The sequence below is a fragment of the Chlorocebus sabaeus genome, chromosome 3 (genome assembly GCF_047675955.1).
Source record: "Chlorocebus sabaeus isolate Y175 chromosome 3, mChlSab1.0.hap1, whole genome shotgun sequence".
NCBI lineage: Eukaryota > Metazoa > Chordata > Mammalia > Primates > Cercopithecidae > Chlorocebus > Chlorocebus sabaeus.
Window position 1 is genome coordinate 21949247 of NC_132906.1, and position 26760 is coordinate 21976006.

A 26760-nucleotide genomic window follows, 5' to 3' on the forward strand; every position below is an offset into this window, starting at 1 on the left:
ACAAACATGGTGAACATAAAACTCAAAAGGATGTTACATAGAATACATTGAAAATGGGCCAGGTGTGGTGGCTCATGCCTGTAATCCCAGCACTTTGGGAGGCCAAGGCGGGCGGATCACGAGGTCAGGAGATCGAGACCATCCTGGCTAACATGGTGAAACCTTGTCTCTACTAAAAATACCAAAAAAAAAATTAGCCCAGCATGGTGGCATGCACCTGTAGTCCCAGCTACTCAGGAAGCTGAGGCAGGAGAATCATTTGAACCTGGGAGGCGGAGGTTGCAGTGAGCCAGGATCATGCCACTGTGCTCTAGCCTGGGCAACAGAGTGAAATTCCATCTCAAATAAAATAAAATAAAATAAAAAACATTGAAAATGCCTATGCATCAAAAGATAAAGACAACCCAACAGAGAAATGAGCAAATGTCAGAAATAGATATTTCAAAGAAGAGGAAACATAAGTGGTCAAAAAACTTATGAGAAAATGCTCAAAGAGGAACCAGGAAAACATAAATTTAAACCAGGAGATATCATTTGATACTCAAGATGGCGGGAAATTAGAAAAGTTGTGGTTTCCAAATGTTGACAAGAACACAGAATATTGAATACAGGTGGGAATTTAAATTTAACAACCACTTTACACAGTAATTTAGCATTATATTTGAAGATGCACATACCCACTGGCTAATTATTTCAATGACTAGATATATTTCCCAGAGAACCACCTGCACCTATGTCTCAGAGATATGTAAGGTCTTAGCAGCATTATTTGCAATAGCAAAATAAAAATTAAAAAACCCAACTATGAACAATGCAAATGATCAAGAGATCATTAAAAACTTCTGAATAGTCATACGATGGAATATTTCACAGCAGTGAAAATTAATAAAATGTAGCTACACAAATTAATACAGATAAATCTCAGGGAAAAAATGTTGAATAAAAGAAAAGCCAAATAGAGTATGAGTCCCTCTAGATAAACTCAGAAACACATAAAACAATATGTTGTCTACAGATCACACATGTAGAATAAAACCATAAGACAGAACATAAAAGGTACAGAAAGGAGGTTTGGTGGGAGAGAGATGAGGGGCAGCAAACTGGAGAAAAGTACATAGGAGGCACTCCATTTATTGGCAATGGTCTTTAGCTGGGCAGTGCACACACAGGTGTTTGTCTTTCTAGTCTTACAATGTAATAACCTGTTACATGCTTTCTTTTATATGTATGTAATATTTTGTTAAAAGTATTACAATTCTAAAAAAAGCACTGGGGTTGGGAATGAGCAGCAAACCCCGGGGAAAACTGGAGCTTTGGCCAGATTTGTCTCAGACCCCTCCCACCTGCATTTTGTCTCAGCCTCTTAACAGCTCCCATCCACGAATACTGCCAAAGGAGTATGTGATAATCCTGGTGTTGGCAAATAGAAGTTGGAGGTAACTTTTCCCACGGAAACTCTGAAGGCAAAAGACCAGCCTGGCTTTGACGCCCTCCCCAAAACACCCCTGTGTCAGGGGACACCTTGTCACAGCAGCCCACACACAACTCAGCTCCACAATGGGGTGACTGGAGGGCCAGCCTGTGGACCACTTACAAGAGCATCCCAGAGCCCCTCTAGAGGGCTAGTTACCGCTAATGATCACAAAGCTCTCTCTATATTTTTCACCGTGTGTGGTCAACAAGCTCCTAGTCATTCGCCTTAGTTGAAAAAACAAATAATTTCACCAACTTTTTGGCTAGATATAAATGTGAAAGGAGTCCAACAATGTACACAAGTCACACTTCTTATAATTATATTACTATTTAGTGACTTCGGAATTTAAGAATTGTGTTCCTATTTGTCAGCTAGTCAATATGTTTACTGAAACACTCAATCCTTATAAGCATAACTTAGTGCATACTGCAGTAATTTAAAATCTTGAGCATCTGGGACAGGTAAAATATGTGATTAAGTAATTTATGGGAACATTCATGCAGCTTTATAGATAATGTAAAATACCATCATTGCATTTTTTAAAAATAAAAACAAGTACACAAAGAGTAGAACAAAGTTCCAAGAAAAAAAAAAAATCATAGTAAGGATTAGGCCACTAGAGGCTAACAGCTTGATTTATTCTTGTCAATAATACAATATCAATATCTATTAGAATGTGATTTAAGTTAATTCCTCAAAATTAGTTTGGTTGGATTTTCAATGTTTTTACATCAGAATGCAAAACTTATTGGTATAGATTTTTCTATGCTGCAAATGCTATCTTAATGAAATATAGAAGGAAGGGAGGGAAGGAAGAAAAAATTAAGATTTTTCTAAAGACAGGCTACATGATTCAACTAAGCCAATTTAACTTAACTGCATTGCTGTTTGCCAGACTGCTATGCTCCTCTGCGAAGAAAGACCCTGAAAGCACTAATGTTTATTACAAATTCTCCTAAAGTCAAATTTGGATCTGATAAAATCAATAATTCTTTGGCACACTAAAAATGGATCTCAAGGAGATATTGCCTTATAATTATTCCTTTGCCAGATATCCTTGCAAAAACACTTTCATAAATTGTTGAAGTTTTACTTAGTATTCTGCATCCTTGAAGTTCTCAAAAATATCAGTAACTATCATGTTAGTTATTCGGCAGCAATGTTTGGCTAGTATTTCATATAGTAACAGAACAAACGCCAACTAATTCCAAGAACTGCTTGTATGACTGGATTAAAAATTTCACTAATAATTACTGTAGAGAAGACCAGCAGCCTAGAGTCTGACAAAGATTGTTGTCTGGAATGACTTCTCATCTTTTTACCTTCCCACAGGCTTTGGAGAACATTTCATCGGCAACGAAAGAATTCTACTGATTTGTCCAAAATGCATCCTTAGGCCTACATCCTTTCAGGGAGAAGGAACAAAATGAATATATGATCCCATAGCCTTCTCTACATCAGAGATCAGAAATAAAACAGTTTGGAATTGAGGGTGAGCGGGGAGAGAGTGAGCTTGACAGGCCACTGCAGAAGGATCTTTCTAGGTCTCTGAGGCAGCCACAACTCCTCCAGCTTTGTTTTCTTGGTTCCTCTGTCTGCAGTGAAACCCTTAAAACAAAACAAAACAAAACAAAACAAAAAAGGCCTTCAAAGCCTACCTGAGAGGTGAATAGAATTAAGGAGAGGTTATGGAGAGTGTTTGTACTCAGCAGGACTTCGAAACCATGGAGGTAGCCAACAAGGGCGTCCTCACCCCTGAGGGTCCATTTGGATTTGCAATTCTATTCCCCGACCCCAACCCTGCCACCAAAGCCCTGTACACACACACACACACAGGCACCCCCTTTGCAGCAATTTATCAGGCTTTCTTCTGGGGAAAGTCTTGGAGTGAATGTTAGTTTTCTTAACTTCTCCTCCTTCTTCTATTGACTATGACCTGTTTTGTACCAAAGAAGCTATTGAATAATGGAGTTATGAAGCACACTAAAACTGGGAGTTGGTCTAGGTAAGGATACCTGGGATTTTGTGCCAGAGTCTAAGCCTCTTGCCCTCTAGGTCTGGAGGTATCTCTACAAGGTCAGGGAGATGTGCTCCTACCTAAGTGATTGTCTCTTACTGCGCCCAACAATGCCAGGCCCCACTGTGCTTGGAGGAGTGAAGGGATTACAAGGCAAGAGGGCAAAAGAAACTCTTCCAAGATGCACAGATACTTCCCTTCTACTATCTCTGCACCATCCAGAAATATTTACAAAGGAAGGAGAAGTTCCCTTTACAATTTAGCATGCAGGGTATCCAGGAATGGGGTATATATAATTCTTTCATTTGGGTGATAAGTATAAACAGCAGTGGTAAAAACAGCAAGTTACTTTGGTCTACAAACTGAGGTCAAGTCATCCCTTCTTAAAAACTGTTAGCTGGACTGTTCCTGTCTGGTGTAATAGTGTAAATAAAGATTAGTCTGTACATACACACACAATTCCTCAAAGTAGTATCTTCATATAAGGAGAGTTATATTTGTATAAAAGAACATGTTTGAAAATTACAGGCAATGTAGCAACAATTCCTGAATTATTCTTTTGTTTACTTAGCACTTCAGTTCAAAAGGCTAATTAGTATTTTGTTTAAGTTGAGAAAGAGGGGTTGAGGCTAACACAGAACCCACAGTATCTATCTTTGGCTTACTACATAGTAGGTGGTTAGGATATATCAGGTGCTGCGTTGCCCTCCCTTTATTTTCTCACTGAATTTTCACAACAACCCGGGGAAGGAGGTATTATTATCTCCATTTTGTAAGTGAAGAAACAAAGAGGGAGAGAACTTACTTAAGGTCTCATGGTCCCATAGCTAACTATTAGCAGAGCCAACATTCAAACCCAGGCCTAACTCCAAACCTCACGACCAAAGTTGAACCAATATTTATTGGGAGATAGTGCATGAGGCAGCAGGGAGATTCCTGGCTCTGGTTTTCCTTCAAGAGACTCTGCTGCAAAGAGCATGGGTGATGAACAGCCTCCAGTTGCCATACCTTTGCATCACCACAGCTTTCACTCCAAGACCAAGATTTTCCAGGGCTTCTCTCAGCCCATCTAACCATAGTGGGGTATTAGACTTAACCCATTGCTCGAAAGCTGGCATTCCTCTAAAGCTGCACTGTCTAATCTGGTAGCCACTAGCCACATGTAGCTACTGAGCATCTGAAATGGGGGTGGAATGACTAAGAAACTGAATATTTAATTTTATTTCATTTTAATTCATTAAAATCCATGTAGTCACATGTGGCTATTGGCTACCATATTGGACAGCACAGACATAGGACATTTCTGCCACTGCAGAAAGTTCTATTAAACAGCATTACCCCAAAGAGAAAACTTTTGCTCAGAGAGATTACCTGGCTGAATGCACAGCTCCAAACAGGAAGTAAAAAAGACTTACCTTAGATGCACTTCCTTTTGAGACAGTAGTCTGGGAAAAACTAGCAGGCACTAAGAAGGCTGTCAGTGAAAGGCTCAGGTGGTTTATCAGAGAGGTGGGTGGAGATCTGGAAGGACAGTGGTGTGGATCTCAGATGCCTCAGAGACACCAGGGCTCCCTGGGGGTGAACCCACAGCTAGGGAAAGAGATGGTGCCTCAGGGAGGGAAGAGTGGCATCCCTAGATCAGAAGGGGCTTAGTGTGCCAGATTTTAAGAGGCTGTTAAGTGAGAAGGGAAACCAGGACCCAAGTGAGGTATAGATACTGGATGAATACAAGTTTGTGGAGTAATAGCAGGTAGAAGGAATGATTTACATTTTCTTTTTCTGTGGTGTCTCCTGTTTTCTTCTTCCTCCTTGATTATCTAACTCTAATCTCCTCATAAAAAACTTACTCTTGTCCTTTTTCTTTTATCCTTCAGTCAGCAGAAAAACATAACTGCAATGAACATTTTATTTCTTTTCTTTTTATTATACTTTAAGTTCTAGGGTACATGTGCACAACGTGCAGGTCTCTTATGTATTAGACTTTTATGTTCATTGTTCTCCATACAGATTAATTGAACATTAAACTTTTTCCTTCTCAAGAAGAGTTAACTGCTCTTTTAACGTGTATCATGGCCCTCAATTAACATTCTTTCATAGAGTCATAGGGCCAATGGTAAGAAGTGGGTACACTTTTCACTTTCATCAGAGGTATTTTCCTAAGAAAATACTGGCTAACATAAGCTTTATCCTATACAATTGAAACACTAGTGAAAATCTAATGCACTTAGAAAATACCTATATACAATTTCACTTACTAAAACAGCTATAATAAAGGCAAAGGTGTTTCTTAAAGCAATCAACTTCAGGAGCTACTTGCAAATTAGTTTCTGTTCTTTACCAGTTATTAGCCTGAATTGGTATCCAAGCCATGTTACAAGAAAATAAAGACTTATACAGACCTTTTTAAATTCTGTAGTCTCAATTACCACATATGCTCTTATTAATTGTTTCTATGAATTCCTCTTCAAAATGTGTGGAAGTAATGCATCATATGGAAAGGCAACTGAGTTTTCATATACGGCTTAAAAATACAAACTTCAGAAACACAGATGTTATACCAAATTCTCACTTGCTTACTGCTAGCTAAACTCAATCTCCGAGCTTTAAAAAGATTTTCTAAACTGCTAAAGATAAAAAAAAAATGACATTATACATTCACATCTGGCTCTGTCACCATTTAGGGCATGTTAACATAGACTTTAAACATCTGGGGACACGGGAAAGGATCTATTGGGAGCTTTTCGCTACCATGACAACTGAAGTGTACTGTTGCTCAAACAGTTCAGTCTCTGCTCATCTACATTTAATACCACCACAGGCCATCCATTTTTCACCACTTAAAAATGATAATCATCATAGGAAGTAATACTCATATGTAGAAAGTTCCTAGGGAGGGTGTTTCTTCTGTTTCCATCCTGCTTTAATCCTGTGGGTAGGACAGATCCTTTCTCTTTGCAGCAATGCAGTTAAACCAGTTTATATTTTCTGGCTTTTAGACATGGAAGTCCTTCCTCTATTTCTGAGTCACTCAAGAGATGGCTCTTAATGACAAAGTCTTAATGGAAATGATGAAAATATCCTATCCTTATTTTTTCTATAAGGCAGCATCCTTTCTGTGTGTTCAAAATTTAATCAACATTATAGAGAGCATAGAATATGGTCAAAAAATTATAAGTTTCACGTGTTAATGTTTTCTGAATGGCAGATGTACAACATACTTTAGACATACTATTTTCCATGTATTTTTTAAAACTACTTATAGTTAGTATTTTTACTTTGGAAAATTAAACTATGGAGAGAGGTACAACATTCACACAACCATGTACTAAGTGCCTATGCTCAGGCAAGTGCTGTGCTAGGCAACAGGAATGTAATGGTAAAAATTACAGCATGTCCCACCCTCATGGAATGTATTAGTCTGTTCTCACACTGCTCTAAAGAAGTACCTGAGACTGAGTAATTTATGAAGAAAAGAGGTTTAATTGCCTCACAGTACCACACGCTTAACAGGAAGTATGGCTGGGAGACCTCAGGAAACTTACAATCACCTCAGAAGGCGAAGGGGAAGAAAGCATGTCTTACCATGGTAGAATGAGAGAGACAGAGAGAGAGAGAGAGAGAGAGAGAGACTGACTTCTAAACCAAAAGCCTTGAAGTCACCTTTGACTCACCTCTTCCTGGCATCCACAGTACATCCAATCTATCAGCAAATCTGGTTAGCTCTGGCACAAAATCAATCCAGATTACAACCACATCTAACCACCCAGGTCAAAATCACAACCATCTCTCACCTGGATTATTACTTCCACTCCTAACTAATCTCTCCATTTCTAGCCCTTTCTCTATTTATTCCGTTCTCAAGAGACAGCCACCTCGGTCTTGTTAAAATGTTTTGTCAGACATGTCCCTCTTCTGCTCAAAACCCTGCAAAGTCTCCCATCTCACTCAGAGAAAAAGTTGAGTCCTTACATTAGCCTGCAGGGCCCTATACAGTGTAGGTCTGGGTCCCTATATCTCCCACTGCTCACTTTCTTCCTCACTCTTTTTTGGCCCACGGGCTTCTCTATTGTTCCTCAAACATATCCGGCCTCTTCTCGTATCAGGAGTCTGTACTTGCTGTTCCTTCTGCCTAGAACTCTCATTCCTTCTGAATGGTACCAGCTTAGCAAGCCCTATCCTGCCCATATGTATGACAGCAAGTCTCCTCTAGCATGCCCTATTCTCCCTTCCCTGCCTCATCACCCTCTGCAGCACACATCACCATCTGACATATATTTTACATACTGAAATTGCTCAGTGGCTGCCTCTTGTGTCTCCCAGCTCTACACAGCTGACTGTGCTCATCTCTTCCCAGCTCCCATCCATTGATACCACATTGCTAGCCTGAAATCAGCTGTGATCAGCAAACACTACAAAGTAGGCGTTTAAAGAAAAAAAAAAAAAGACAGCCAAATTAGCGTACAGCACTCTCCTCCTAAGAACACACAGCCCCCTCCAACAAGAAAATATGCTGCATGAAGCAGTTTTTCTCTATTTTGCTCCATGCTTTCTCCAGAGAACCTTGGTGCTTGGCACATCATAGGAGCAAGATAAATGTTTGTTAAATGAGTGAACATTTCTCCTATCCTCAAGCAGACTGAAAGTACTAGTACTAGAGCTCCAAACCTTCATTTTCAGAACTGCTCTAAGCACATTCTGTGGTTTAGAAAGCGTGGCCATTATCCTGAACCTACTCCATCTGTTCCTAACAGGGGCTCCTCTCTACTTGCATGGTCTATGGGCAGAAGACACAAGGATTGCCAGTGCCCTCCAGTCTCTGCACATGCCTCTAACTCACAGAGAGCAAAGCAGTAAATTGGGAAAAGCTTGACAAAGCTGGTTTTTCATTTTTATTGTAACTTGTTAAAACAAATGTTAAACTACAGATGATATGATGTGCTATGTTCAAAACTATAGAAAAATGTTTGTTAAAACTGTGGGTCATGTTTAAGAAGTCCCCTTTAAAAACACGGTGTTTAGAAAGTAAAACGTTTTTTTTAGGATCCAAGGAGCAGTTTAACAGAGGCTCTAAAGGAAATAGCAAACTGATCAGGATCTGCAGAGGAAACATGTTATTTTGTCACATACATGGAGGATAACTCTTTGGTAAGTAAAAGAGAAAGAATGTCACTGACCCACTTAAATGTGTTAACAGGGCCTTAATTCAATTTAAGTGGGAATTCTAGAACGTTCGTGAGCTTGGTGAACATGATGGAGGGAAGAGGTCAGAATTCTGTGGGGCACGGGGGAGAGTTTGTGATTAAGATAACAATCAAAGTATTGAACTAGGAGAAAAGAGGGAAGAGGCTTAATAGAAGCCTCCACCAATCATGCTTCCTTTGGGAACACAAAATTGGACAACTATTCACACACAAAAAAGCACCTTCAAAAGAACCAAAAATCACAGTACCTGGTTTTAAATTCATATCACTGAAAGAAGCACTGAAGAGGGTATAAAAGACAATATTGAATTCCTGATGCCACCCCTTCCCCACCCCATGGCAGTGCATCTCACCATCACTGCACTCTCCCTCCCCTAAACACACTTGGGAAACGCAGAGTACAGTGATAGTGGGACTCTGCATTGAAACTCAGTGCTGCCCTGTCACAGAGGAAAGCAACACTAGGCAGAACTCAACTGGCACCTACAGAGGGAGCATTTAGACCGGCCCTAACCAGAGAAACACCATCCACCCCAGTGGTCAGAATTTGAGTTCCAGCAAGCCTCATCACTTCAGGCTAAAATGCTCTAGAGATCTCGATAAACTTGAAGGCAGTCTAGGCTAAAAGGACTGCAATTCCTGCGCAAGTTCTGGTGCTTTTTTGGGCTCAAAGCCAGTGGACTTGACCTAGCTGCATATGACCTAGGTGCATATGACCTAGGTGCATATGACCTGATGAAACACCAGCCAGCGAAGCCAAAGGAGTGCGAGTACCACCCCTCCACTGACCCCAGGCAGCACAGCTCACAGCTCTAGGACAGACTCCTTACTTCTGCTTGAGAAGAGAAGAAGGAAGAGTAAAGACTTTGCAAGTCCAAGTTGAGGACTTGCAACTTGGATACGAGCTCAGCCACAGTAGACAAGGGCACCAGGCAAAGTCCTGAGGCCCCCATTCCAGGCCCTAGCACCTGAATGACATTTCTAGACACATTCTGGGCTGGAAGAAAAGGACCCAGTCTTGAGTGATTCGTCACATGCTGACTAAAGAGCACTTGGACCCTGAATAATCAGCAGTAGGATCCAGGCAATACTCACTGCGAGCTTTGGGTGAGACTCAGAGACATGCTGGCTTCAGGTGTGACCCAGCACATTGCCCGCTGAAGTGGCTATGGGGAAGGACCCCTTATGCTTGAGAAAAGGAAAGGGAAGAGTAAAGGAGACTTTGTCTTGCAGTTTAGGAAGCAGCTCCGTCACAGTGGCACAGTGCAGGATCTGTGAGCATCAAGCAGGCTCTTGTGATCCTCAATTCCAGGTGCTGACTCTTGCACAGCATTTCTGGAGCAGCACTGGCCAGAGAGAAGTTCACTGCCCTGAAGGGAGCGTTCTAGGCTGACAGCATCCACCACAAGTTGAACGAAGAGCCCTTGGGTCTTGAAGGAACAATGGTGGTAGCCAGGCAGTACTCATTGCGGACCTGGAGCAGTGGTGACCATGAGGAGAGACTCCTCTGCTGGTGGAAAGCAGAGGGAAGATTCAGGAGGACTTTCCCTTGTGGCTTGGGTGCCAGTTTAGCCACAGTAGAATAGAGCATCGGGTAGATTACTAAGGTTTCCAACTCTAGGCCCCGGCTCCAGGACAGCATCTCTAACCTGGGGGGAACCTGCTGCCCTAACAGGAAGAACACAAACTTGGCTGGCTTTACCACCTGCTGATTGTAGAGCCCTAAGGCCTTGAGTGAACACAAGTAGCATCCAGGCATTGGTTACTGCAGGCCTTTGGCAAGATCCAGTGCTGTGCTGGCTTCAGATCTCACACGCACAATCCCAATAATGGTGGCCACAGGGATGCTTATGTCACCCCTCTTCCAGCTCCAGGCAGCTCAGTGGAGAGAGAGAGATAGAGAGAGAGAGAGAGAGAGAGAGAGAGAGAGAGAGAGAGAGAGAGAGAAAGAGAGAAAAAGAGAGAGAGAGAGAAAGAGAGAGAGATTCTGTTTCTCTGGGAGAAAATAAGGGAAGAGAACAAGAGTCTCTGCCTGGTAATCCAGAGAATTCTTCCAGATCTTATCCAAGACCACCAAGGTGATAGCTCTGAGTCTGCAAGTGTCACAGCATTACTGGGCTTGGAGTACCCTCTAATGCAGATATGGCTACAGGGACCAAAAACTTAGAACACTAACATGTTTTCAAATACTTGGAAAGCCTTCCCAAGAAGGACGGGTTCAAACAAGCCCAGACTATGAGGACTACAATAAACACCTAACTCTTCAATGACCAGACTGGACGAATATCCACAAGCATTAAGACCATCCAAAAAAACATGACCTCACCAAATGAACTAAATAAGGTGCCAGGGTTATATCCAGGGGAGAGAGATATGTGACTATTCAGACACAGAATTCAAAATATCTGTTTTGAGGAAACTCAATGAAATTCAAGATAGCACAGAGAAGGAATCTGGAATACCATCTAATTAATTAACAAAGAGATTGAAATAATTAAAAAGAATCAAGAATAAATTCTGGAGCAGAAAAATGCAGTTGACACACTGAAGATGCATTATAGTTGACACACTGAAGATGCATTATAGTTGACACACTGAAGATGCATTATAGTCTCTTAACAGCAGCATTGATCAAGCAGAAGAAAGAATTAGTGACCCTGGAGACAAACTTATTGGAAAATACACAAAGGAGACAAAAGAAAAAATAATCAAAAAGAATGAAGCATGCCTACAAGGTCTCGAAAATAGCCTCAAAACCCCAAAAGCACAAACCTAAGAGTCACTGGCCTTAAAAAAGAGGTAAAGAGAAAGAGAGATAGGGGTAGTAAGTTTATCCAAAGGGATAATAACACAGAACTTTCCAAACCAAGAGAAAGATATCAATATTTAAGTACAAGAAGGTTACAGAACACCAAGCAGATGTAACCAAAATAAGGTGACCAAGACATTTACTAATCAAACTCCCAAAGGTCAAGGATAAAGAAAGGATTCTAAAAGCAGCAAGAGAAAAGAAATAACATGTAATGGAGTTCTAATGTGTCTGCTGGTAAACTTCTCAGTGGAAACTTTATAGGCCAGAAGAGAGTGAAATGACATATTTAAAGTGCTTATAGGAAAAAACATTTTATCCTAGAAAAGTATATCCAGTGAAAATATCCTTCAAATAGGAGGGAGAAATAAAGGAGCAATAAACTATACAAAAACATGGAAATTAGACAATAAGCTCCTAAATGACTAGTAGACCAATGAATAATTATGAAGGAAATTTAAAAATTTATTGAAACAAATAATAAAAGAAAAACAATACACCAAAACCTGCTGGATACAGCAAAAGCAGTACTAAAAAAGGGAAGTTTTTAGCTGTAACAGCCTACATCAAAAGAGCAGAAAAATTTTAAATAAACCTACTGATGCATCCTAATGAACTACAAAAGCAAGAACAAACTTAAACCCCAAAGTAGAATAATAAATAATCAGCATAGAAATAAATTAAATTGAAATGAAAAAAGCAATACAAAAGATCAATGAAATGACAAGTTGGTTTTTTGGAAAGGAAAACGAAATTGACAAACCTTTAGCCAGACGAAGAAAAAGAGAGAAGACTCAAATAAATAAAATCTGATATGAAAATGGAGACAATATAACTGATTGTACAGAAATTCAAAGGTCCACTAGAAGCTACTATGAGCCACTATACGCCAATAAATTGGAAAACCTAGAAGAAATGAAGACATTCCTAGACACATACAACCTACCAAGATTGAATCTAAAGAAATTCAAAAAAATGAACAGACCAATAATAAGCGATGAGATCAAAGCCAAAATAAAAGGTCTCTCAGCAAAGAAGAGCTCATGACCAGATGGCTTCAGTGCTGAATTTTACAAAACATTTAAGAAGAACTAATTCCAATACTACCCAAACAATTCTGAAAAATAGAAGAGGATGTAATACTTCCAAACTCATTCTATGAGGCTGATATTTCCTTCATACCAAAGCCAGACGAAGACACATCAAAAAAAGAAAACTATAGGCCAGTATCCCTGATGAACATTGATACAAAAATCTTCAATGAAATACTAGCAAACTGAATTCAGCAACACATTAAAAAGATCATTCATCATGACCAAGTGGGATTTATCCCTGGGATGTAAAGATAGCTCAACATAGGCAAATGAATCAATGTGACACATCATATGAACAGAATGAAGGATAAAAACTATATCAATTGATGCTGAATAAGCATTTGATAAAGTTCAACATCCCTTCATGTTAAAAACCCTCAAAAATCTAGGTATTAAGGAATATACCTCAATACAATAAAAGTCATACACAATCAACCAACAGCTAGTATTGCACTGAATGGAGAAAAACTGACACCCTTTCCTTTAAGATCTGGAACATGACATGAATGCCGACTTTCACCATTGTTATTCAACACAAATGGAAGTCCTAGCCAGAGCAATCAGACAAGAGAAAGAAAGGGAATCCAAATTAGAAACAAAGAAGTCACATTTTTTGGTTGCAGATGATATGATCTCATATTTGGAAAAACCTCAAGACTTTACCAAAAAACTATTAGAAATGATAAATTTCAGTAAAGTTGCAGAATACAAAATTAATATTCAATGATCAGTAGTGTTTCTATATGCCAACAGCAAACAATCTGAAAAAGAAATCTAGAAAGTAATCCCATTTACAACAGCTACAGATAAAATGAAATCCACAGAAATTGTGTATTTCACAAAAATGTGAAAGATATCTATAATGAAATGAAATACATAAAAATTATGTATTTTACAAAAATAACTAAAATGAAAACAATAAAATACTGATGCAAGAAATTGAAGAGAACACACAACATGGAAAGATATTCCATATTCATGGGCTGGAAGAATCAATATGGTTAAATGTCCATACTACACAAAGCAATCTACAGATCCAATGTAATCCCTGTCAAAATACCAATGACATTCTTCACAAAAATAGGAAAAACAATCCTAAAATTTATATGGAACCACAAAAGATACCAAATAGCCAAAGCTATACCGAGCAAAAATAACAAGAGTAAAAGAATCACATTATCTGACTTCAAATTATACTACAGAGTTATAATAACCAAACAGCATGGCACTGGTATAAAAACAGACACATAGACCAATTGAACAGAATAGAGAACCCAGAAACAAATCCATACATCTACGGTAAACTTATTTTTGACAAAGATGTCAAGAACATACATTAGAGGAAAGTACAGTCTCTTCAATAAATGGTGCTGGAACAACTGGATATCCATATACAGAAGAATGAGACTAGACCCTTATCACTCACCATATACAAAAATCAAATCACAATGGATTAAAGACTAAAATCTAAGAGCTCAAACTGTAAAACTACTACAAGAAAACATAAGGGAAATTCTTCAGGACATTGGACTGGTCAGCGATTTCTTGAGTAATACCCTATAAGCACAGGCAACCAAAACAAAAATGAACAAATAGGATCACATCAAGTTAAAAAGCTTCTCCACAGCAAAGGAAACAATCAACAAAGTAAAGAGATAACCCAAAGAATGGGAGAAAATATTTGCAAACTATCTATCTGACAAGGGATTAATACCCAGAATACAGATGGAGCTCAAACTCTCTAGGAAGAAATCTAATAATCCAATTAAAAAATGGGCAAAAGATCTGAATAGACACTTCTCAAAAGAAGACATACCAATGGCAAACATGCATGTGAAAAGATTCTCAATATCACTGACCATCAGAGAAATGCAAATCAAAAGTACTATGAGATATCATGTCACCCCAGTTAAAATGTCTTTTAACCAAAAGGCAATAGTAGATGTTTACAAGGATGTGAAAAAAAGGAAACACACACTGTTGTTAGGAATGTAAATTAGTATAACCACTAGGGAGAACAATTTGGAGGCACCTCAAAAAACTAAAAATAGAACTACCATATGATTTAGCAATCCCACTGTGAGTTACATACCCAAAAGAAAGGAAATCAGTATTTCAAAGAGATATCTGCACTCTCATGTTTATTAGAGCACTATACACAATAGCCACAGTTTGGAAGTAACCTATGTGCCTATCAATGACAAATGGATAAAGAAAATGGGGTACATATACACAAGGGGGTACTATTCAACCATAAGAGAGAATGAGATCCTGTCATCTGCAACAAAAATAGATGCAAAGGAGGTCATTAGGTGAAATAAGCCAGGAATGGAAAGACAAACTTCTCACGTTCTCACTTATTTGTGAGAGCTAAAAATTAAAACAATTGTACTAATTGATATAGGGAGCAGAACAATGATTACCAGAGACTGGGAAGAATAGTAGGGGCAGAGAAAAGGGGAGTAGTTAATGGGTACAAAAATATAATTAGATAGAATGAATAAGATCTAGTATTTGATGGCAGGGCATGGTGGCTCAGGCTGTAGTCCCAGAACTTTGGGAGGCCAAAGTGGGTGAATCATTGAGCCCAGGAGTTCAAGATCAGCCTGGGCCACATGGGAAAACCCCATCTCTACCAAAAAAATAGAAAAATTAGCTGGGTATGGTGGCACATGCCTGTAGTCCTGGCTACTTAGGGGGACTAAGGTGGGAGTATCACTTGAACCCAGGAGGCGGAGGTTGCAGTGAGCTGAGATAGTGCCACTGTACTCCAGCCTGGGTGACAGAGCGAGACCCTGTCTCAAAAAATATACATATCTGGCATTTGACAGCACAACAGAGTGACTACAGTCAATGATAATTTATTACACATTTAAAAATAACTAAGAGTATAATTGGATTGTTTGTAACAAAGAAATGATAAATCCTTGAAGAGATGGACACCCCCTTTACCCTGATGTGATTATTATGCATTGTATGCATGTATCAAAATATCTCATGTATCTCATAAATGTGTACACCTGCTACGTACCCACAAAAATTAAAAATTAAAAAAAACACAGAGTATTGGATTGGGCCAAGAGTGTACATACAGAGTTTGTGCTTATTGTGCATAGAGCTTCCTTCTTTATTAATGAAGCTGTTTTTCCTTTATTTAGAGTTATGAATACACCCTAAGTAATTTATTTGTAACCACATAGTTTGTTGGTAAAAAGTTCTGTACAATTTTCCTTATTTTCAAATATTACCTGTGGTAGTAAGTTATACATTCATGGGAACAAAGCTACAAAGCGTTAGTCTGGTCATACAGAAAACCCTGGCTTGATGTGTGTTTAGTGCTTACAAATCCCCAAATATATGAGATACATTATTTCATATCATCTGACCAATAATTTTGTAGAGCAAATATTGCAAATCTTGAATATTACAATACTCATTTTATGCATGTAGATAAGTATAAAAACTGAAGCTCAGAGAGGTTACTGCTCACCAATTAGGGTAAATACAGTTGCTGAAGTCCCAGCCTGCAGACTCAAGACCCTACTGCTTTTTCTAATGCGTGATGCTGATTCTCTTGAAGGGAAGTTTGGAATCTTCAGAGGTGTGTGTTAGGCATGGGTAGATATAAGGATTCTCTGATGAAGCCTCTGGTAGAGACATCCTGTGAAATGTCTGTGGTCTTTGTCTCTAGGTATTATCTGTCTAATCCTCTCTTGAGCTCAGGGAGTTGCAATGGCTTAAGGCTTGAAGCACCAAGTCCCTGAGCCGAAAAACATCCAGGAACAGGCGTGCACATATGATGCAGAATGGCTGGGAATTATTCCATCATGTGACACTACTTTACAATATCTTCCCGTGTTATGTGTTCCTGAAAAATGCTTTAGAAACATATCCTCTTCACTAAAGACATTTCAGTAATTGACTCCTTAATTCAATAAATGAAAGCATCATTATTTTGAGGTCTGAGAATGGGTACAAGCATGGGGAGGGCAAAGTGTCATTTCTGGTTGAATTTCCTGAGAATAAGAACACTGAACTTTAAACAATATGATATGATTTTCCCCGTAAACTTGAGTTATTTCTATTCTATTTAGTGTCATATATATTTTAACTATTATGTAAAAAACATTGTGTTATGATGTCAAAGGATATGAAGATGAATGAGATCATTTCTTCCCTCAAGGAATCACCAATCCAATGAAAAGATGAAACTCATCTTTCTAGAATACATTTTCCCTGTGTTTACCTTCTTTAAAAGAGTACACTGAATATTACACAACATCTCCTTGATGACTGAGGGTCATCATTCCGAGCCAGCTGAGGTGCTGGGTCACAACAATAAGCACAGCTGTAGCTAGAAACGAGTGTGACAGGAGCTCCGGGCTATTGGTCATAGGAGTTAACCAAGAACTGCCTTCTGCCATCTCAAATCGGGTGGATGAGGGGCTGGATAGATAGCAGATACAAATACCCCTGATGTCATGATTACTTTTTGTCTTTTCCCTTTTTCTTCCCATTCTATATATGAACCAAAGACCTGCTTTATGACTAATGGGCTTTGAACCAGCACAAAACTGCCATTAGCCATCACTGAGGTATACAGGTAGCAACAGCTGAAGACCTTTCCTGTTGGGCACCCTGCAGAGTGTCCATGTCTGACCTAAATGTCACTCCGTATTGCTGGGCCTCCTCTAACGTCAGTGTCAGCTACCCACCTCCTTTTCATCACTTGAATTTCTAAACTAACTGGCGTCACCCCTTCTAAGCTCTGCCAGTTATTCTGCTATTCAGAACTCTCTCTGTTCTCAAATTACGATGTGTATAAAATGTCCAGCACAGTGCCTGACACAGAGCAGGCACTCAGTAAGTGCTAGAGCCCCTTTCCTTGTATTTTATAGTCCAATCTTTGATCTGACATTTTTTCCTGTCTCTGTGTCTTTTTACGATCAGGTGGATACACATAGGTACTTCTCTTCCTTATGGTTAGCAAACCAAAAAATCACAATCCATTACTTTCTATTTGTACATATCTGTGAATGAAGCTTTTTTTCCTTTTGCCCGGCGTAAGATACTTATTAGCTTATCTACACCTTAATAACTCATTTGCAACTGTATAGATAGTTTAAAGGTTCTTTTTTACTTTCATAAATTTTCTCCACCCACTGGTTGTAATTGAATAAAGTAGTCACTGTGGCTGTATTTACATTTTGTAAGTAGTTTATGTTTTGGTATAACAAATAATTCTGGTTCTACGTTATGTGATTGTGAATATACAATTTGAGCTTTCTAGAATCTCTTCACCACCATTCTGATGCTGCCTCCTCACATCTAATGACAACAACCTCATAGAAGAGATAAAAGTCTACGATTCAAATCTAAAAGGCAAAGCAATTATAAAGAGTAGTACATGCAGCATCTAATTATTTTTCCACATATAATGTCACACATGCAATTGGAAAAATGTTCTTTTGTTATTTGTAACATAAACCATGTCATTTTATTTTATTTTCACTTCCTTGCAGACTCTCATTAAAGCTTGCACACATATTATTATTGCATTGAAAAGTAATAACTTCATTATTATGGCATAACAATTAATGTAAGGTGTATCAACACAAATATTTAAAATGACCATTACAAATGTAAGAAAAACATTAATCTACTACTAGGGACTTACTTCATTCATGTAAGGATTTTTTCCATCTTCTGTTCATCTGGAGAGGAGCAAGATAAATTAATCTTTGGTTCCAAACATTTTTAGAGTTGTTTTATCAGGAAATAGCTTCCTATTTTCCCCCCAAGTTTTGAAATTTTGCGCCTTCTCATAAGTATAAAAGAATCTCAGCATTTCACTTTGACCCATTTCAAATTTATAGGGCAGATTTCCAAATGCTGGGAATTGCAAAGTGCCTGTTCTTAGCACATGATATCTACCATCTGCCCTGGCCATCAGGATAGGGTCCAGATAGTTCTCCAATGTAATATTATAAAGTCAAAGTGCTCTTGGCATTTATGTAATATTTTTGCAACATTTTGCAGGTGATAAATAAATTGTAACTTTTTCAAACTGGGACTCATCTAATTACATGCATAGGAGCACTTTTCTTGTGCTGTGTATTCAACTGTGTATGCTTGTACCTGCTCACTCATCCTCCACACCCACCCCACACAATCCGTCTGACTGAGATTTGATCATGTGAGTGCTGAGAAAGCCTAAAGGTTTGGTACCCATTCAAAATGACATTTATTTTTAAAATACTTATTCAACATTTATTAGATGGAGTTGGGGAAAACTTAATTTCCATTAAGAAAAGTGTGTCTCTCTTTATGCTTAGTTAACAAACTGGGTTAGTTCACGCACTAAATGAGCACAGCACTTCCACTCGCATCAGTCTTTCACTTCACAATTTTGTGGTTTCTCATTAAGGGACAGCATCAGTTATTCATATTTAGGAGGGCAGAGGTAACTCTCACAGATATGGTTATAAAGTTACAAAACAGATTTCAAAGTTCTTTTATTTACTTGCATGTTGTTAAAACATTTCCCACTTTTCCATCATTTTTTGTTTTTTTCAGTTCAGTTTTATGACTTACCGAGCCAGGAAAATGGTTGGATAGCAGAGTAACAACTTTTAAACTTAATATTCAAAACAAATCTAATCACTCATTGCCAATAAACACACCTACGTAAAAATACTACTCAGTGTAAGAATTTCAACTGACAGTGACCTGTCAAATTCAGGAAATTCTAAAATAGAATGGTGGTGGTGCTTGCTGTTACACTGTGCAAAATATTCAATAGAGAGAGTTCAAGAATGCCAATGATTTTTTGTTATTGTTATAAAAACACTCAATACAGATAGTTCAATAATGGCAGCAACTCTTACTGTTACCTCCTTCCTATCCCATCTTGGGGGGCTTGTAATAAATTTTGCTTGCAAACTGCCTAAGTGTTATATGTGGAAAGCTAAGTTAACAGGTGTCAAGTTTCCCATTTATACCACTGATGTTCCAATGCAAGGTGCCCGGGGAAACTGCCATCCCTTAATCCAATTCTGCTCACCCAGACATACACATGCACCCATCAATCCATCTGTTAGGCATTAAGAATTACAATAGTATAAAGAACAGTCCTTTGGTGTACATGTTTAAATGTTAAATGTTAAATATATACTGAAGGGTTTGAAGCAAGGATCTGGCAAACATGACTCCATCACACATCTGGTTGTCAGAATGCATCAGTCATTTTGGATTTATGTATAATGACAGAAATCAAGTCACGACCCGTGTGGTCTCAAAAGGCTACTTAGATGATGATGAAGATCCATAATACTCCCTGAAGTATTGGTGATTCTTCAACTTTATTAGGAATATACATTTCTGACATTTTAAATATCTTAAGTCAGTGATTTTGGCCACCTGGGAAAAACAATGTTGCAGCATGTAATTTAGGTTATTTCAACAGAGCCAGTTCAATCTTAAATCATTATTTCTAACACATTCTGGAAATACTTTTTTTGTAAAGTAGAATTACACAACACTTCCAGAAACCACAGAATGTGACTTAACAACCCAATTACTCGTACAGTTTGCAAAACAAGTAAACCTCTCAGCAGTTGGGAGCTTGGCTGAGAGGCCTAGGCTTGCCCCTGGCATGGTACCTTGCTTTTTTCCATGAGTTCACATTACTTTCTAGCCTGCTAATGCACTGGCCTTATGAACACATATTCCCTAAATGCTCTCCAAGAGTCTGATATCACATTCAGGGTTAACACATTTTTTCCTTTGTTGCAATTCTGCAGTTTATTTCAGTCATTCATATCCAACCAACTGCTGTCAACAGGCATCTTCACATATGAATGTTAATACCGTATTATTAAAGAATTCCTGGTAATTTGTTTGTGGGTAGAGTTGATGAGGGGTGACTTATAGGACGGGAAGCCAAAGGAAAAACATTTCAACTACTCTGGAAGCTGATCTCTGGAAAGCAGTCAGAGAGAACAGACGAAGGAGCCAGGCAAGCTCTTTTTGAATAAGACGGTGTGTATTACAGCTAGGAAGAGCCAACAGAGTAGATCTCACAGTGACCAGCCCAGCCAACAGCAGTTGAAATTGTTAGTCATGAAAAATACAGATGCCCCCTGTACAGACTACCCTCATATTTTCTCAGTCACTAGTTTGAGAGTATCATATTTGAGAGACAGAGTTTTTGATAATTGAGAAAGATCAAAATGGGAACTGAGTTTGCATTGGCAAAAACCCTACATAAACAGAAGCAATATCTTCGTTGGTGCCTCACTTGTCATCAGCTAGAAAGGTCAGAATTTTTGCAAAAACCTGAGGAACAGGATTCAGGGTAACTTCCCAAAAGAGTAAAGCAAAAGCAGACTTCATGGCTACTAGAAAGTTTACATTCAAAAATTCCCTATAATGTAAACTTGAAAATTAGTGCTTTTTCCTCCACAAGAACTTGTTTCAAAAATTTAATCTAGTAACTCATTCTCATAAATTGTCCTCAGTATTTTTCTCATAGACTTTCATGATATGGTTCCCAAAATAAAACAGTAGCAAGCATTATGATCTGTGCCTTCTACTTCAGCATAGTACTTTGCTCCATAAACATAACATAAAGAACATTTATGTATCACTACCTTTCTTTACTCACTTCATCAATATCATCAACAAAATGTATTTGATGCACAGTTGCAAATAGATATTAAGCTTTACATTTTGTAATAAATACTTCTGAGTAATAAAAATGCTCTAAGTGATCAAAACATTTGATATTTCATGATTGCATCTGAAGTGATGCATGTTTATTAGCTCAATTTAGCCATTTCACGTTGTATACATTTTTCAAAACGTGTTGTACATGATAAACACATACAATTTTTATCAATTACAAAAAATTTTGAGTGTTATATTTGAGTGACAACAAATTTAGACCAGTTGATAATAAAATACATACCTTAATAAATTTTATTGTTTACTAGTCCATCTTCAAAAGTTCATCATATTAACTACAGTCAGAAATTGGTTCCCAAAGTTCATTGTATTTATTACAGCCAAAAACAGGTTCTAGGAAGCCCACTGTATTTATACAATTAAAATTGACTCAACCTGTTACTGGGTACAAGATTTCTTTTAGGATGGTGAAAATGTTCTAAAATGATGGTTGTACACCCTGAATGCAAATTAAAAATTTATATACTGCTGAATTGTACACTTTAAATGAGTGAATTTTATGGTATGTAAATTATATCCTAATAAAGCTGTTTTTAAAATGGGTCAATCAAGGACACTAAGAGTTGTTTATTTGAAAAGTTCAAAAAATTGACAAACCATTAGCTAGATTAGCTAAGAAATAACTCAAATAAATCAAATGAGAAAGAGGAGGGATTATAACTGATGCCACAGAAATTAAAGGATGAGAGACTAATATGAAAAATTATATGCCAACAAATTAGATAATCCAAAAGAAATGGATTAATTCCTAGAAATGTACAACCTACCAAGACTGAACCATAAATGGAAAGTATTAACAGACCTATAAGTAGTAAGAAGATTAAATCTACTAAAACGCCAAAAATTAGCCCGGTGTGGTGGCGGGTGCCTATAGTCCCAGCTACGTGGGGGGCTGAGGCACAATAACCGCTTGAGCCCTGGAGGCGGAGGGTGCAGTGAGCTGAGATCATGCCACTGCACTCCAGCCTGGGCTATAGAGTGAGACTCTGTCAAAAAAAAAAAAAAAAAAAAAAAAAAAAGAAGGTATATCTCATTTCTTTCCACAATAACGAAAAATAAAAGTGTCAGCTGTCCTAAGAATGCAGAATATCAAAGGTGGGGCAACAGGGCATGTGGTGCTTTCCCTACTTTACTCTGACAATAAAAACTCCTATCTCTGTTGTTGCTGGAATAGTATTTATTGGAATTCAGCCTCTCAACAGTCCTCACCCATCAGGAATCTGCGAAGAGCTTGACAGCACACAGAGCACCATATCAGGGTTACTATGGGAAGACTCTATTGTGGCATCAGAAACACAAAAGCACTGGATACAGTTAGTTTCTGTTGACAGTTCCAGAAGAAAAGCCCACAGACTGGACAGGCTACCTGCTGAAAGGGCTGTCACTACACACAGCATGCCCTGAACCCTGGAATGAAAGTACCCCTATCTGTGTGACCAGGACTGAACAACTCTGAGGCTTTTCTTCTAAGCTCTTAGATTCCCACAAGAATCTCACACTTACTGCCTCACCTGTGCTTTGGAACTCAAGCTAAAAGTGCAAACAGTCTGCCTACTTTCCTCATAAACATTTCCCCAAAATAAAGGGCTTTTTTTTTTCAGCACTTGCTTACTTGTGTTCTTGCTTTCTCTGTCTTCCTCTCCCTCCCTCCTTCTCTCCCCACTCACTGTCATCAGCTGGGTCTCAATCCAGTTTCTACACCTACATTCATGACTAGTGACCCACCAGCAGCCCCTAAGAGCCACTAGGCTGTAACGAACATTTTCCCTGCCAGTTACATCTGGGAGGAGCCCCCCATTTCCAATGAGGGTGTGTTAAGTACAGTTAGAATGATGTAGGATGTGGACTCTGGAGCCTTGCTACATACAGAACGTGGTCTGAGGACCAGCAACAAGGCATCATGTGAGAACTTGCTAAATATGAAGAACCTTAGACCCTACCCCAGAACTACTGAATCAGAACGTGCCTTTTAACAAGATATCTTGGTGATCTGAATGTACATTAAAGTTTGAGAAGCCTTGGTATACAATTTGAATATATTTTGAGAGAAGACTGAAATTTGGTGGGGGATGAGGAAGTGGTAGGATTCTTATGTACAGGGCTATTTACAGAGTAAATAAATAACATTCATTAAATACTGAATGAATAATTTACTTTCTTTAAAATAAGAGTAATAAATAAATCCAATTACTATATGTATAGGGCCTTGAGACATCAGTGAGCTTAATGAACCTTCAGCGGTAAGGCTTAAATACATATTCTTCTTATTTGTATTTTAATAAATCTGCCTGCATAAGAGCTTTAAATTATATCAGTGACGAGTAGGTATGTTTTCATAACTGAATAATAGTGAGCAATAATGCCCCCCAAAGAGGGGGAGCAAGGCATAAGTAAAGAAAATGTATGTGTGTAGCATATGTTTTAACAGGTGAATCCAGCATGGCATGATGGAAACGTAAGTTCCGTAGGCCCGTACAGGCCCCTTGCAAGGACCAGGAGCTAACTTTGCATTCAAAATTTTGTTCTCTTTTCTTACAGACAGCCTCAAAAATCATATAATCTTAAAACTTCACAAAACCTGGAACCATGCCTGATCTAATTAATTATGAAAACTCTTCTTAAGTTTTTATTATTATCATAGTTTAAGTTCTGGGATACATGTGCAGAACACGCAGTTTTGTTACAAAGTATACACGTGCCACGTTGGTTTGCTGCACCCATCAACCTGTCATCTACATTAGGTATTTCTCCTAATGCAATCCCTCTCCTAGTCCCCCAGCCCACTGACAGGCCCCAGTGTGTGATGTTCCCCTCCCTGCATCCACTTATGAGTGAAAACATGTGGTGTTCAGTTTTCTGTTCCTGTGCTAGTTTGCTGAGAATGATGGTTTCCAGCTTCATCCATGTCCCTGTAAAGGACATGAACTCATCCTTTTTTGTGGCTGCATAGTATTCCAGGGTGTATATGTGCCACATTTTCTTTATCCAGTCTATCATTGATGAGTATTTGGGTTTGTTCCAAGTCTTTGCTATTGTGAACAGTGCTGCAACAAACACACATGTGCATGTGTCTTTAAGTTTGACATATACTATGTATATAGTGTATATATATGCATATATGTGTGTGTATGTACATATTATGTATATATGTACATATATACATAAATATATATGTATACACACATATATATACACACACACATATATACACACACACACACACACATATGTTTTAGGTGGATTCTTACTCTGTTGCCCAGGCTGGAGTGCACTGGCATGATCTTGGCTCACTGCAACCTCCACCTCCTGGCTTCAAGAGATCCTCCCACCTCAGCCTCCCAAGTAGCTGGGAGTACAGATGCCGCCACCACACCTGGCTAATTTTCATATTTTTAGTAGACACAGGGTTTTGCCATGTTGGCCAGGCTGGTCTCAAACTCCTGACTTCAGGTGATCCACCCTCCTTAGCCTCCCAAAGTGCTGGGATTACAGGCATGAGCCACCATACCCAGTCAACAAACACAATATTTTTAAATCCTTTCAATATGCTAGAAAACATTTAGAATTATATCACTACCATTCAATCTACAAATGAAAATAACAATTTAACTGACACATGACCTAGGAAAAATTCTGCTTATGTGTAAGAAAAACTGTTTGTAATGATATGGTTCATATCTTACTCTTCTTTCCATGTTATTACTTAACATGATTAAATTTAACAAATATATCGTTTGTTGACATTTCTCTCTCTTCCCTTCTTCTTTTCCTCCTATTTTATAAAAACCTAATTACTGCAGAGGTGGGGAGGTAACTAGAGGAAATACCCCAAAATGTTCCTCCGGAATTTTTGTTTAATTTTGTTTTATTATTTTCTCAGGTTTGAAACTCATATCTACTTGTATTTTGTAAAGAATACAAAAGGCAAAACAAGAAAACACACACACACACACACACACATAGATACATACACATACAAAAAAGATAAATTCTGGTGACTAGTATTTCAAACTATTTAGGTAAGATGTTTTTTAACAGTGTGGTTTTTAGAGTTACATGTGAGTGTATGTGTAAGTATATATAACTGTACGAGAGAGAGAGAGATCTAGAAATTGCTGTCTTCCTCACCAAACCACTGATACACCTTTTCATACAGATAAAGTAGGTCTGCCTCAGTATGAGTTCGAATGTATTCCTTACGTATGGTTATCAATATAAACAATCTGCTAATGCTGGGCATTCTGTGTGTTTCTGATTTTCATTTTATAAATGAAGCTGCTATGGATATCTTTATGTACACTCCCTCTCGCACTTTCCTCATTTTGTCCCGAGGACAAATCCCTGTAATGAAAATTGCTGGATAAAATTTTGAAACATAATACCAGTGTCCCTTCTGAAGAGTATCATCAATTTACAGTATAATCAAAAGACAATTTCACTTTTAAAACATCATTTGCTAACCTGAGAGACAAAAAAAAAAAAAAAAAATCTGCTTTTGTTTATATGCTTATTTTTTAAACTTTTAAAGTAAAATACACATACAGAATAGCACACAGCTTAATGAGTTATTACAAAGCAAACACCTCCCTGTTCTACCTGTAGCACTCTGTACTAGGTCAAGATACAGAATATTCACAGCTCCGTGGAGACTCCCTCACATCCCTCCCAGTCACTACTCCCTCCTTCCTCTTGGAAACTAACCCAACCTGATATTTAACACCATAGACTGGTTTTGTAAATAACTTCTTTGGCTCAACATTCTATGCATGAGATTTACCCATGCTGTTCCTTGTATCTGTAGTTTATTCATTGTTGTTGCTGTGGAGTCATCAATTATATGAATATATCACAGTTATTTTGCCATTTTCTTGTTCATGGACATTATATTACTAAATGTATTTTATATATTTGGGTGATGCTCCTTTGGTCATACAAAACCTTAAACTTTTATATGAGTAAATTCATCAATCTTTTCCCTCTATGATTATATTACTGGTGTCCCATTTTTAAAAGACTTTTCCCACTCCAAGATTATGAAATATTTACCTATACTTTCCACCATTATGTTTGTTTCCATTTGTTACATTTATAGCTTTACTTCATTTGGAGTGTATTAGGATATATGGAGTAAGCATGCATACGTATGTGTACATACATATCTAAATGTGTATTTACGTGTGTGCGTATATATATATGTGAATAGGTACACTTGAGTCTGTTTCTGGAAATTCCATCCTTTTTAAAAAACATGCTAATATATCCTTTGGTAATACAAGCACAAGGTGCAACATTCAAGTGGAATAACAGGGTGTATAAAGCTAGTAAGTAAGGTTTTTCCCACATCTCCCATCAGACACACAGCAGTTTTCCCTAGGCTCAATCATGGTTTCTAGTCACATGTCTACCATCCCAAAAGAACT

The 26760-nt window shown here is 38.2% G+C and overlaps 1 protein-coding gene across 5 annotated transcripts in view; it reads right to left on the reverse strand.

Annotated features, from left to right (window-relative positions):
* Positions 1-26760, reverse strand: part of ENOX1 (ecto-NOX disulfide-thiol exchanger 1) — a 582538-nt gene that overhangs the window by 389701 nt on the left and 166077 nt on the right. The gene's annotated exons all lie outside the window — the stretch shown is intronic.